The 11,901-nt window shown below is 44.0% G+C and overlaps 1 protein-coding gene across 14 annotated transcripts in view; it reads right to left on the bottom strand.

Moving 5' to 3' along the window:
* The window catches only part of Plekha5 (pleckstrin homology domain containing A5), a 175,594-nt gene that overhangs the window by 84,308 nt on the left and 79,385 nt on the right, over nucleotides 1-11,901 (bottom strand). The window lies entirely within an intron of this gene.

Here is an 11,901-nt window from a genome sequence, read left to right as displayed (position 1 = left end):
CCAGAAGAGGGAGTCAGATCTCGTTACGGATGGTTGTGAGCCACCATGTGGTTGCTGGGATTTGAACTCTGGACCTTTGGAAGAGCAGTCAGGTGCTCTTACCCACTGAGCCATCTCACCAGCCCTAGATTGTTTTCAAATGAAGGAAACACACTTCTTTATTCTTTTGTACTCTAATTCTTTTTCTTTTCAAGTAATTTATTTATTTATTTATTTACTTACTTTCTGATCGGTAGCAGGAACAGTGGGGCTACCTTTATGTAAACACTGGGAGCTGTGAAGCCACAAAAGCACAAAAGCAGGAGGACCTAACTAAGGACTGCCTGAGACCAGGATTGCTGGCACCGACAATGCCAGCCAATCGGGAACTGCTGCTTAGAAGAGATGCTTTCTCGAACCAATGGGGCCTGGGTGGAGGGTACTAAAGGAGCTTGCAGCAGTGCTCAGATGAGCTTGCTGCAGCGTTTCTCACCTTCTCCAGAGGCTATGTCACTGACTCCATGCCACCTTACCTCCAGCCCTCAAGGGCAGGTACGGTCAGACGGTGAATAGTCCAGGGCACAGGCAACACTGATCACAGCTCCCCCCTGGGTATCCACCCATCCTGGCACCTCAAGTCACTGCAGGACGAGGACTAGTCACTGCACATCCTCTCCCACCGAGGCCAGACAAGTTAGGGGCACAGGATCCACAGGCAGGCAACAGATTTATGGCAAGCGGCAGTTCCAGTTGTTGGGTATCTGCAAGAATACCAATCTGCACATCTGCTGTGTAAGTGTGGGGGAAGAGGGCACTAGTCTAGCCCATGTATGCTCTTTGGTTGGTGGGTCAGTCCCCAGGAGCCCCCAGGAGTCCAGGTTAGTTGACTGTTGGTCTCCCTGTGGAGTTCCTATCCCCTCTGGGTTCCTCGGGAACTAGAAAATATCAACCTGAGTGAGTTACCACAGACTGAAAAAGGACACGCATGGCATGCACTCACCTATAAGTGGACATTAGTCATAAAGTATGGGATACCCATGCCACAATTCACAGACCCAAAGAAGTTAAATAACGAGGAGGGCCTAAGGGAGGATGTTTGACTCTCACTCAGAAGGAGCAATTAAATTATCATCAGAGGTAGATGGAGGGAGGGAACTGGGTGGGAAAGGAGAAGGGGCTGGGGGGAAATCAGGTGTAGGCAGGGCTAGGAGAGAGAATAGAATCAGCAGGGACTGGGGCATCTCTAGGGTATGTCAAAGACCTGGGATGGGGAAGGCTCTGAAACACCTAGCAGTGGGCGATATGGAGCCTGCAGTAGCCACCTTCTGTAGCCAGGCAGGACTCCCAGTGGAGAGATAAGGACACTGACCCATTCACAAAATCTTTGACCCAAAATGTGTCCTGCCTGCAAGAAGTGCAGGGACTAAGATGGAGCAGAGACTGAGGGAATAGCCAACCAAGTGACTGGCCCAACTTAAGACCCATCCCACGGGCAAGAACCCCTGCCTCTGTTGATGATACTGCTGTGCTTGCGGCCAGGAGCCTAGCCTAAGAGTCCTCTGAGAGGCTCCACCCAGCAGCTGACCAAGACCGATGCAGAGACCACAGCCACAGATCAGGGGACGCTCTGGGAGTCTTGGGGAAGAGATGGGGGAAGGACTGAGCTTTAGATTTCTATTGTCCTCTCCACCTGGTTTCTCTCCCTGTATCCTGGCCCAGGCTGAACAGTGACCATCATTTTTCTTCCTTGTAAACATAGCAAGAGTGATGGGTTGTGTTGCCTCACTGTCTGTCTGTGAATGTGCAGGCCTGCAGGAGGAGACCAGCCTCATCAGTGGTCACAGCACACCAGCCCTGGAGTTGGATGCTGCAGTTTCCGAGTTCAGTGCCTTCTCAACAGCTCTCTGATCAGACAGGTCACCTAGCCTCAGCCTTCTCTATGGCAAAACAAGTCTAATAACATAATCCTATGGGCTTATTGTGAGAACCACGAAAGTCACATAAAGCCACATAATCAAAAGCTGACTCATCTAATGGCTGACTGTATTTCTTCTATAGTTCATGCCTCTTTCACAAAACAGTAATTTATACAAGAATGGACAAACCACTTTACCAAACATGCTGTAAATAACTTGTTAGAATGCTAATGGTTTAATACTTCTCAAATATGTTAATTGGAGCTCTTACACCAAATCTAACACACAACTTAGTGGGTGCCAAAACATTCCTTCCCTATGAAACTCTCTTAACAAAAATGAAAGCCAGAGGACAGAATTGCTTCATTATGTAGTCTGAACTGTAAGAAAGCAGGCAACAGTTTGCTAAATCCAGAAGGTTGCACATATGGCTCAGAATCCTCCCTTCCTTTTTTAGGTTAAGATTTTGCTAATTTCAATTATATTCAACTTAAACTTTTTACACTAATAAAGAAAACAATCCCACTCTTGGGAACATCAAAAAGAAGTCAATAAAACTTCCCTCACAATTCCAAAGGCAAAGGAGAATCCCCTTTGAATACCAGAAATCATACTAACTTAGAATGAGATCACTAAAATATAGAAGGCTTTTTTGTTTGTTTGTTTGTTTGTTTTTGAGACAGGATTTCTCTGTGTAGCCCTATCAGGCTGTTCTCAAACTCAAGAGATCCAACTGCCTCAGTCTTCTAAGTGTTGGGATTAAAGGCGTGCAACCACTGCTTCCCGGCTTCTAGGCTTATTATCTCTAAAGCAATTAGACTCCCTATTATCTAATGAAGACTTCCTCATCAGGACAGCTTTGCAACAGAGAACCTAGAAACTCACTAAGACGAATGGGATGACACACACATATCTACCCCAACATCTAGGAGCACCAAGACCAGAGGACGGAGAGGTAAAGGCTAGCTGGAGCTATCCCGTGAGGCTCTTGGTGATCGCTGGACTTAGCAAAATGGCTCCACTGAGAGATAGATGTCTAGGAATGGAGGAGCACAACCCTGGGCATGTTTGGAGGGCATTTCTAAAAAGGACTGGCATGTGGGTAAGTGGTAGATGGAAATTCTATGGATGTAACTGACAAGAGGAAGTCAGGGTACATATGGAAGCTCTCCTCTTCCAGAGTCCAAGATCACTGTTGCCATCATCTATGGACATCAGGCCCCAGTGGTGCCAGCCTTTCAATGGGGACTCTGCACCAGGGACTCTCTAGCGTGCAGGTAGCCGTCACACAGCTACCCTGCCTTCTATTACGTAAGCCACACTAATAAATCTCCTTGTATCACTCACTCTCTCCCCCTCCACACACTTTCTTTTAGTTCTGATCTTCTAGAAAACCTAGAATATACATTTTGGTACCAGGAATGGGGACTTGTCAATTCCTGAAATATCTAAGGTACTTTTAACATTCTTGTATAAATTGTTTGGCTTCTCTTTAATGGCTTCTTTGCCTGCAACTTTAAAGAAACTACTTTTCTGGCCAAACTGTATGTTTTCCTATGAATTTCTGCTCTGCTTTTTAAAAGCTCCCAATTGTCACTGAAAACTAGTGGTAGTGCAGCTAGCACTACGATGGCATAGCCTGAACACTGTATCATTGTTCAATTTATACTCTCAAGGTCTCAGAGCTGCATGAACTAGAGACAGATTCTTTGCTAGGATATAGCATGAATGGTTTCCAGTCCAATTCTAATAGTCATGCTCCCTTTTAACCTCACACAATAGTCTTTACTGTGTATCTCTATAAGGTTCTAGCTTTCCAAACTCCTATCAGAATGTTCCCCTTAGCTTTGCTTAACGAGTTGTAGGGGTACTCTAGTCTGCTTCAAACTCTTTCACATCCTTCTTATACCTCAGTTTTCAAAACCTAATAATCACGTTGCCAGGTTTAGTTACAGTGACCTTACTCCCCTGGTACCAATTTTTTTTCTATTAGTTATTTTTGCATGGCTTAGACATACTATCTGACAGAATTAACTTACAGGAGGACTGCTTTATTCGCAGTTATCTGCATTGCATTATGTCAGGGACGCCATGCCCTAGCAGCTCGCCTCATCGAGGAAGGACCACGGTGTGTTAGAGGCTGAGTGAGCACACCACAGCAGAGGAAACAACACACAGGGACCAGGGGCCAAGGAGCCTTCGAGGGCCAACCTTGTAAAGCTTCCAGGGCTTTCCAAAATAATGCCAACACTTAGTGACCTGGGCTCAACTATATGAACATTAAAACCATAACATCCTATCCTGTTTTAAGGAAACAATCAAACAACTATAAACCTGGAAACAAACAACAACAAAAACATCAGCTACGCAGATGAACAAAATAATGTACGAAAAGCAACTTTACCATTATTCTAGTGTACCTGGTTTACATGTGACCCCGTAGTAAAGCAGGACTTTCAAAACAAAACAAAAACCTAGCACAGTGTCGGCCCTTGACGGCTTACTCACTGTTTACAGTGTGGTCAGCCACGGGAACAAAGGGGAGAGTAAGATAAAGTCCCCCCTTCAAGGTCATCACAGGCCCAACTGACAGCTTAATAGGAGAAAGCGGGCTGTAAACAAATCATTAAAACATAACCTGGTTTGAGAGCCCAGAGGAGGAAATGGCTAATGGCCTGCGGGATATGTGGAAACTGCTTAACAAAATGAAGGCTATCCGACTAGTTCAAGACGAAATCCACTAGGGGTAGCTATGCTCAGAGCACACACGTCAGCAAAAAGTTTAAACTTCACACACACACACACACACACACACACACACACACACACACTACCCACTAGCAGACAAACTATTTACTTACAGAAAAATGACTAACAATAAGGCAATTCTCATGTGCCTTGTACAATTCTGTCCAGCAGGTCTCATATGCCTGCACTGATCACATGGTCAGGAGAAAGCCAAGAAAAGCTGTGGAGACAGACAGCCCACTACACTGCTGAAGCCAATCAACTTCAAATCCGTGGGGAGTCCTAAACCTCAACTAACCCCAATTTTCTTTTCATGTATCTCTAAAGTCTACCGCAGGAGCCACGCCTCATTAAGACAGAAGAGAGGGCCAGTGAGGGCTCAGTTGGTAAATGTCATTGCCATTTTGGCCTCATGACATGAATGCAATCCCTGAGGCCGATGGGAGGAGAGAACCAACTCTACAAAGTGGGGATACATATACAGATGAAAACAAAGCATCCCTAAAAACCACAGAGAAAGGCTACACTTGGCAGTGGTTAAGATCACAGGCTGCCCTAGCAGAGGACCAGGGTCTGATTCCCACCACTCACATGGCATAACCACCTGTAACCACAGATTCCGAGGATCGAACCGCTTCTGGTCACTGTGGGTACCAGGCACATAAACGGTAAAAAGATAATACATACATCCAGGCAAAACACAGTATGTATCAAATGGACAGACAGACGACAGACAGGATACCAATACACAACCAAAAACTAGAGTTCGGCAGGGTTCTCATAAGAACTTAGAGCAGCACCGTGTTTCACTCAGAACACCAGGGCACCTGTGAGACACCCGACAGCCCAGCTGCCACACTGTCGGCTTTGAGTCCTTAGATACTCATTATTTCACTTCTCAGTGGCATGTAACCCTGAAAATGCTACTCCTGCCCTTGACTTACTTGATCTCTCTGGATTCTCAACATCCACTCTGCAAGAGACTTATTTCCAAATACCTCAATCTCAAACCCAATCCCATCCATAATCTGGGGCCAACTTATTCACAATTAATATTCAATATAGAAGCTCTTGTAATCGGAAAGCAGCACTGCTTCTAGTATTTCCTTCCAGTACCTAACACTATGGTAAGACAGTAAGTGTAAGGTGTCTCATTGGTTACTTAAGGATTTCATCTCCTCAGTCATTTAATACAAATCTTTCTGATGTGGAAATACTAGAATGCGCTTGACCTTGTGGTCCATGCCTGTGAGCTCAACTCCCAGGAGGTGGAAACTGTGTTTAAAAAAAAAAAAAAATCAAGAATGGGTGTAGGGGTGAGTTTCCATTTACTATCCAAGAAATAGTCAAAGATGTTTTGTGTTTCAAGCTGCTGTTCTTTTAGAGATAAAATCTCACAAACAGCAAACGTCTGGAATAAGTAATTGGAAGAGATGAATGAGTTAAGAATCCAATTAGTCCATAAACACCTGCTTGGGAAGAAACCAATTATAATGAGAAAGCCCTTCAGACCGCTAGACTCTTCCTCTGTAGGGAGTGGAAGTCACTAAAACATACTTGCTTACTAAGAGAATTCAGAAGCTCTGGATTTGAGACTACCCAGTTCTCAGGTCATTCATGAGCAAGGTGACCTTTGTCCCTAAGGCCGGTTAGTAAGACTCTGACTTAAGGCTTTAAGAATTCTCTCGGATTTCTGAGTTCGAGGCCAGCCTGGTCTACAAAGTGAGTTCCAGGACAGCCAGGGCTACACAGAGAAACCCTGTCTCGAAAAACCAAAAAAAAAAAAAAAAAAAGAATTCTCTCTTTCTTCTTCCAATCCTTTCTACATTCTGCTTTTTGCATGAGGTAAGTTACAGCTAATTCAATTAGTTTATAAGCTGTGTGCCTCACCAACGTACATTTTTCAAGTCCTGTTCAAATACTATCTTCTTCGAGAGATGTCACCCCAGCTGCTAGCTGAGGCCACACTGCCTGTTGTAATCAGTCGTGTGAGTGACCACATATTTCTATTTCAAAGCATCTGCCCCACGGGGTGGAACAAACTTTTCTGCATAATAAAAAGAAAGTATTCGTTCATGGACTCTCGAGGACAAATTCTAATTCATTTATCCAACTACCTATAAATCAAGGTGTGAGGTAAGACATTACAGGCAGCAAACAAAACAAAACAGTTGGCCCTGGTGGCCACACTTTTAATCCCTGTATTCTGGAGGCAAAGGCAGTGAATTCTGTGAGCTGGAGGCCAGTGTGCTCTGCACAATGAGCACCGAGACCCTGTCTCAGCAAATACAAGGCAGCAAGGATGCACTAAAACTGGTCAGCATCTGTGTCCTGAGTTTGAGCTGCCAGGAGTCATTTCAACCTCTGAGCTAGCATATGGTTACGTCTGTATTAGCCCTGGACATTTACACACACACACACACACACACAGACAGATAGACAGACAGACACACACTCACTCTCTCTCTCTCAAATGTAATAGGGAAAAGTGGACAGAATAGCTAACCTTTAACCATACTTTCACTGTATTAAATATTTAGAAAAATTTGCAATGGTAGTATGTGTAAACTGTAGAATGACAACTCTACATACAGGGCAGAATGCATTAAGGAGATTTAGCCTTGGCAGGGAAGAGCTACTTGTAGCTGTGCTGTGGATTCAGTGAAAGGTCTAAACAACACGTCTGCCTGCTCCAACTAATTCTTAGTTTTAAAAGATTTATTTTTTATTTATGTGTATGCATGTATGTGCAATGCATGTGCATACAGTGGCCAAAGAGAGCAGAAGAGGGCATTCGACGTCCTGGAGCAGGAGTTACAGGCCTGTGAGCTGCTCTGGCACTCGGGCACTGGGAAGCAAGCGTGGGTCCTCTGCAAGACGAGCATATGCTCTTAAGCGACCTGCCATCTCTCCAGCCTCCCACTGTCTCTACAACTAAGGAGGAGGAGGCCACTGTGCATTCCTTTGTTACCCATGTATGCAGAACACACGGACTCCGCCGCATTCACTTCTGGACTCGTCTCTGGAACGGAAGGAAAACCGCTATTTTTCACATCTCATTTGTGCACACACCTTATCTCTTCGAATTTTTCTTCTCACCTGCTCACACTCCTTTGTACATACTCCCCTTGTGTACACACTCATCTATACACACCCCTCCTTATTTGTACACATTACTTAGCCCACAAGATTTTTCTTTTACTGAAGACAGGAGAAAAGTCTCTATTAGAAATGCTGTATTTATTTTACTGTCTAGAGTTAAGTCAAAGTCAAACAAACCAGCCTGGGTTGAGATTTAATTCCTTGGCTAATAATATATTTGTCATTTGTTTAATATTTACAGAAGATAATGTTTTCTATTTTTCTGTAAAAGAAGCATGTTTTTAGGACGTGTAGGAACGTTAAAAAAATGAAAAAGAAAAAAGATATGTAAATTTGCTATGAGAACTGGGATAAATTATCTAAGTAAAATGTAAGTATCATTTTGATCTTGGACTCTGTAAGGATGTGCAGGAAGAACAGAATCTGAGTCACAAGGCTTCCTGCAGTCCATGCCAGGCCCGCACAGTGGGACCTGCGGCTGCTGGGGAGCAGGAGGAGGAGTCCGTTTCCTTTGGATGTGGTTCCCGAGAAAAACCACACAGAGCTAAGTGGATGCAGGGAGTAAAAGAACACAGGAAAGCTGAGAAGGAAAAGTGGCTAAGAGAGGATATAGGAGGGGCTGGACGGGCAGGCCTGAGGGATGGGTACACTCAATACATTAGTTACATGTAAAATTCTCAAATCTCTCTCTCTCTCTCTCTCTCTCTCTGTCTCTCTGTCTCTCTCTCTGTCTCTGTCTCTCTGTCTCTCTCTCTGTCTCTGTCTCTCTGTCTCTCTCTCTCTCTCTCTCTCTCTCTCTCTCTCTCTCTCACACACACACACACTTTCCCACATGTGGATGCACAGAAGTCAAAAATTTAAACAATAGGGAGGTTCCCAACTGCGCCAGACTTGGTTGCAGCAGTGCATTTCTGTAAGCACTGGTGGCAAAGGCTCAGGTGGGGCAGGGAGGCTGTGAGTCGGGGTCAGTCCGGGATGTGTAGTAAGACTGTCTCAACAAACCAGAGGCTGGGAATGTAGCTTACATCTAAGTGGCTACCCACGGCAGAGAGGGATCTGAGAAAGGAACTTTCAGGGGGCTTCTAAGTGACAAGAAGGTTCGAGTTTATCTTTGACATCCTCAGGAATGGTTTTCTCTTTCCCTTTCCCCTGAGGCAATTTCATTTGCCGCACAGCAGGATGAATAGGAACCACCTTGCTGTCAGTCCTCCTCTGCTCATGGATAAAGTAGGGCATGCTGCTTCACACCCGTGAGCCCAGTACTCAGGAGCCTGAGCCAGAGCCTACAGTGAATTCTAGCTTAGTCTAGGTTGCACAGTAACAGCTTGCCTTAAAAAGCCAACTCCAAACAAATGACCACATTATGTCAACAACAGCAACAAACCCAGAAGGAACTGGATATAGAAGAAAACTATGTTTTGCTTTAGAGAATGAGACAAGTTTGACTCCACATTTATTACTATTTAGATCCTGGATGAAATATTCTCTTACAAAGGACTTTCTACAACAGTCACTAAGGAACTCTTAGTAGGGCCAGACTTTAGTAACTGCAGTGGCACAGAGATCATCTTTGCTGCCTGTCCAACTTCACTCAGTGAAGAAAGGCAGCCAACTAAAAGCACAGGCATCAGGCATCCCTACAATGTGGCTGTATTCATTGGTGCAGCTGCTTAAAGAACAAAACAAACTGAGATGTCTCTGAAAAAGGCTTTAAAGGGGAACTCATTCAGCTAGAAATTAAATTTTTCTTCTCTTGATTTTTTAAATTTATTTTGGATAATAAATAAATAAATAATAAAAGCTGGCAGTAATTTTGGAACAAAAAATTAATCTTGAAAAATGATCTATTACTCTAGGATAATGATGTAGGAACTGGAGGGTTTATTGCAACTCTGTAATGCCCATCTTGGCATGTTTTACTTAAAGGACGTACTACCTTGTGTTTAAATTACACAGGAGCTCTTTGTCATAAACCAATTACTGGCAGAGGCAGAGAATTAATTATCTAAAAGTAATTATTATTTATGCCCTAGGACCTAAGAAGCTCACGTACTCAAAGCCAATGAGAGGGGAAAAAATATAGACTACAATCAGGACCCTTTCCAACTGGAGAAAGTTTTAAGGCGGAGTGGAGAGCAGGCTGGCAGGTACCAGGGCTCCATCCCCATCTATGACAAGTTAATGAAGCACACTGGAATCAGTGAGAAGTGAAAAACAGTCCAATGGATGCAGGGAGAGTGACCACCAACAACACAAGGAGTATGAAGTTCTGCATAACAGAAAGTACCACAAAAGACAGAATCAGTTGGAATTGGCAGACTGTAACAAACCTCCTCACATAGCAGAAGCAGTGCCAATCAAAGGAAACATTTGAAATGGTGATCAGTCTCGGGAGCCGCTTATAATTACAACTCTAAGTCAGTTACATGTTTCTGAAGCATTATCCTTCTTTTAGATGTGAAAGGACGGGGGTATATTAATGTAAGCAGCAACTTCAGTAACACTGGCTCTGAGGACACAGACGTTACAAATGGCCGACCCACTGTGCGTGCTTTGACAGGTTCTTTTGTTTTCTACCTCTCTCAAGACAAGGTCTCTTCATGCAGCCTACGATGGCCTAGCCTGGGTTTATGATCCTCCTGCCTCAGCCTTCCCAATTCTAGGATTATAAGCATGCACCACTATACTGTTGGATCTCACAAGACAACGGAAGGGGAATAATCCATCCACACGTCTCTTCTCTCACCACACAACAATCACGAGTCTTCTAGTAGCGACCCTTGGCTTACAGGACCTAGTTGCCAAGCAAAATGTATGCTCAAATAAAAACAACTTGGTAGCTATCTCCCAAAGCAGGGGGTCTGAATGCTGTGGCAGGGTAACAGAGGCTTCCTTTAAATATCCACACATGACCTAAGCACATACAGCCAGCCCAGCTCTGAGAGACATCTGAATTTGACATTATACACCAAGACAGTTGCTAAAATAAAAACCAGTGTTCTTATGTTAAACACAGACACACACACAGACACACCCAGAGACACACACACACAGATAAACTCACACTCTTGTGGGTCTGATTTAAAGACATTTCTGACATAGATTTTTCTATTGCCTCTTATTTGTATATTATTTTTTTAAATATTTTTATTAGGTATTTTCCTCATTTACATTTCCAATGCTATCACAAAAGTCCCCCATACCCTCCCTCCCACTCCCCTACCCATCCACTCCCACTTTTTGGCCCTGGCATTTCCCTGTACTGGGGCATATAAAGTTTGCAAGTCTAATGGGCCTCTCTTTCCAGTGATGGCCGACTAGGCCATCTTTGGATACATATGCAGCTAGAGTCAAGAGCTCCGGGGTACTGGTTAGTTCATAATGTTGTTCCACCTATAGGGTTGCAGATTCCTTTAGCTCCTTGGGTACTTTCTCTAGCTCCTCCATTGGGGGCCCTGTGATCCATCCAATAGCTGACTGTGAGCATCCATCCACTTCTGTGTTTGCTAGGCCCCGGCATAGTCTCATAAGAGAGAACTATATCTGGGTCCTTTCAGCAAAATCTTGCTAGTGTGTGCAATGGTGTCAGCGTTTGGAAGCTGATTATGGGATGGATCCCCAGATATGGCAGTCTCTAGATGGTCCATCCTTTCGTCACAGCTCCAAACTTTGTCTCTGTAACTCCTTCCATGGGTGTTTTGTTCCCAATTCTAAGAAGGGGCAAAGTGTCCACACTTTGGTCTTCGTTCTTATTGAGTTTCATGCGTTTAGCAAATTGTATCTTATATCTTGGTTTATTTGTATATTATTAATGGAGTACTTTTTTGTTATGTAGCATTTGAAATTTCCTCTTAAGAGTTGGATATAGCCGGGCAGTGGTGGCGCACTTTAATCCCAGCACTTGGGTGGCAGAGGCAGGCAGATTTCTGAGTTCAAGGCCAGCCTGGTCTACAGAGTGAGTTCCAGGATCGCCAAGGCGACACAGAGAAACCCTGTCTTGGAAAAAAAAAAAGAGTTGGATATATATAAATAGAAGTCTCTAGAACTCAAGCCAGTTCTTTCTATGTTCACTATTTCAATCAGAAATTGAGTGTACATAGCAATAGAGTGTGTGCAAACTGTTCACATGTGCAATAACACTCTGCGATCCCAAAAG

The sequence above is a fragment of the Mus caroli genome, chromosome 6, assembly GCF_900094665.2.
Source record: "Mus caroli chromosome 6, CAROLI_EIJ_v1.1, whole genome shotgun sequence".
NCBI lineage: Eukaryota > Metazoa > Chordata > Mammalia > Rodentia > Muridae > Mus > Mus caroli.
The sequence above is the reverse complement of the archived record's forward strand: the minus strand, read 5'-3'. Positions and strand labels throughout refer to the sequence as shown.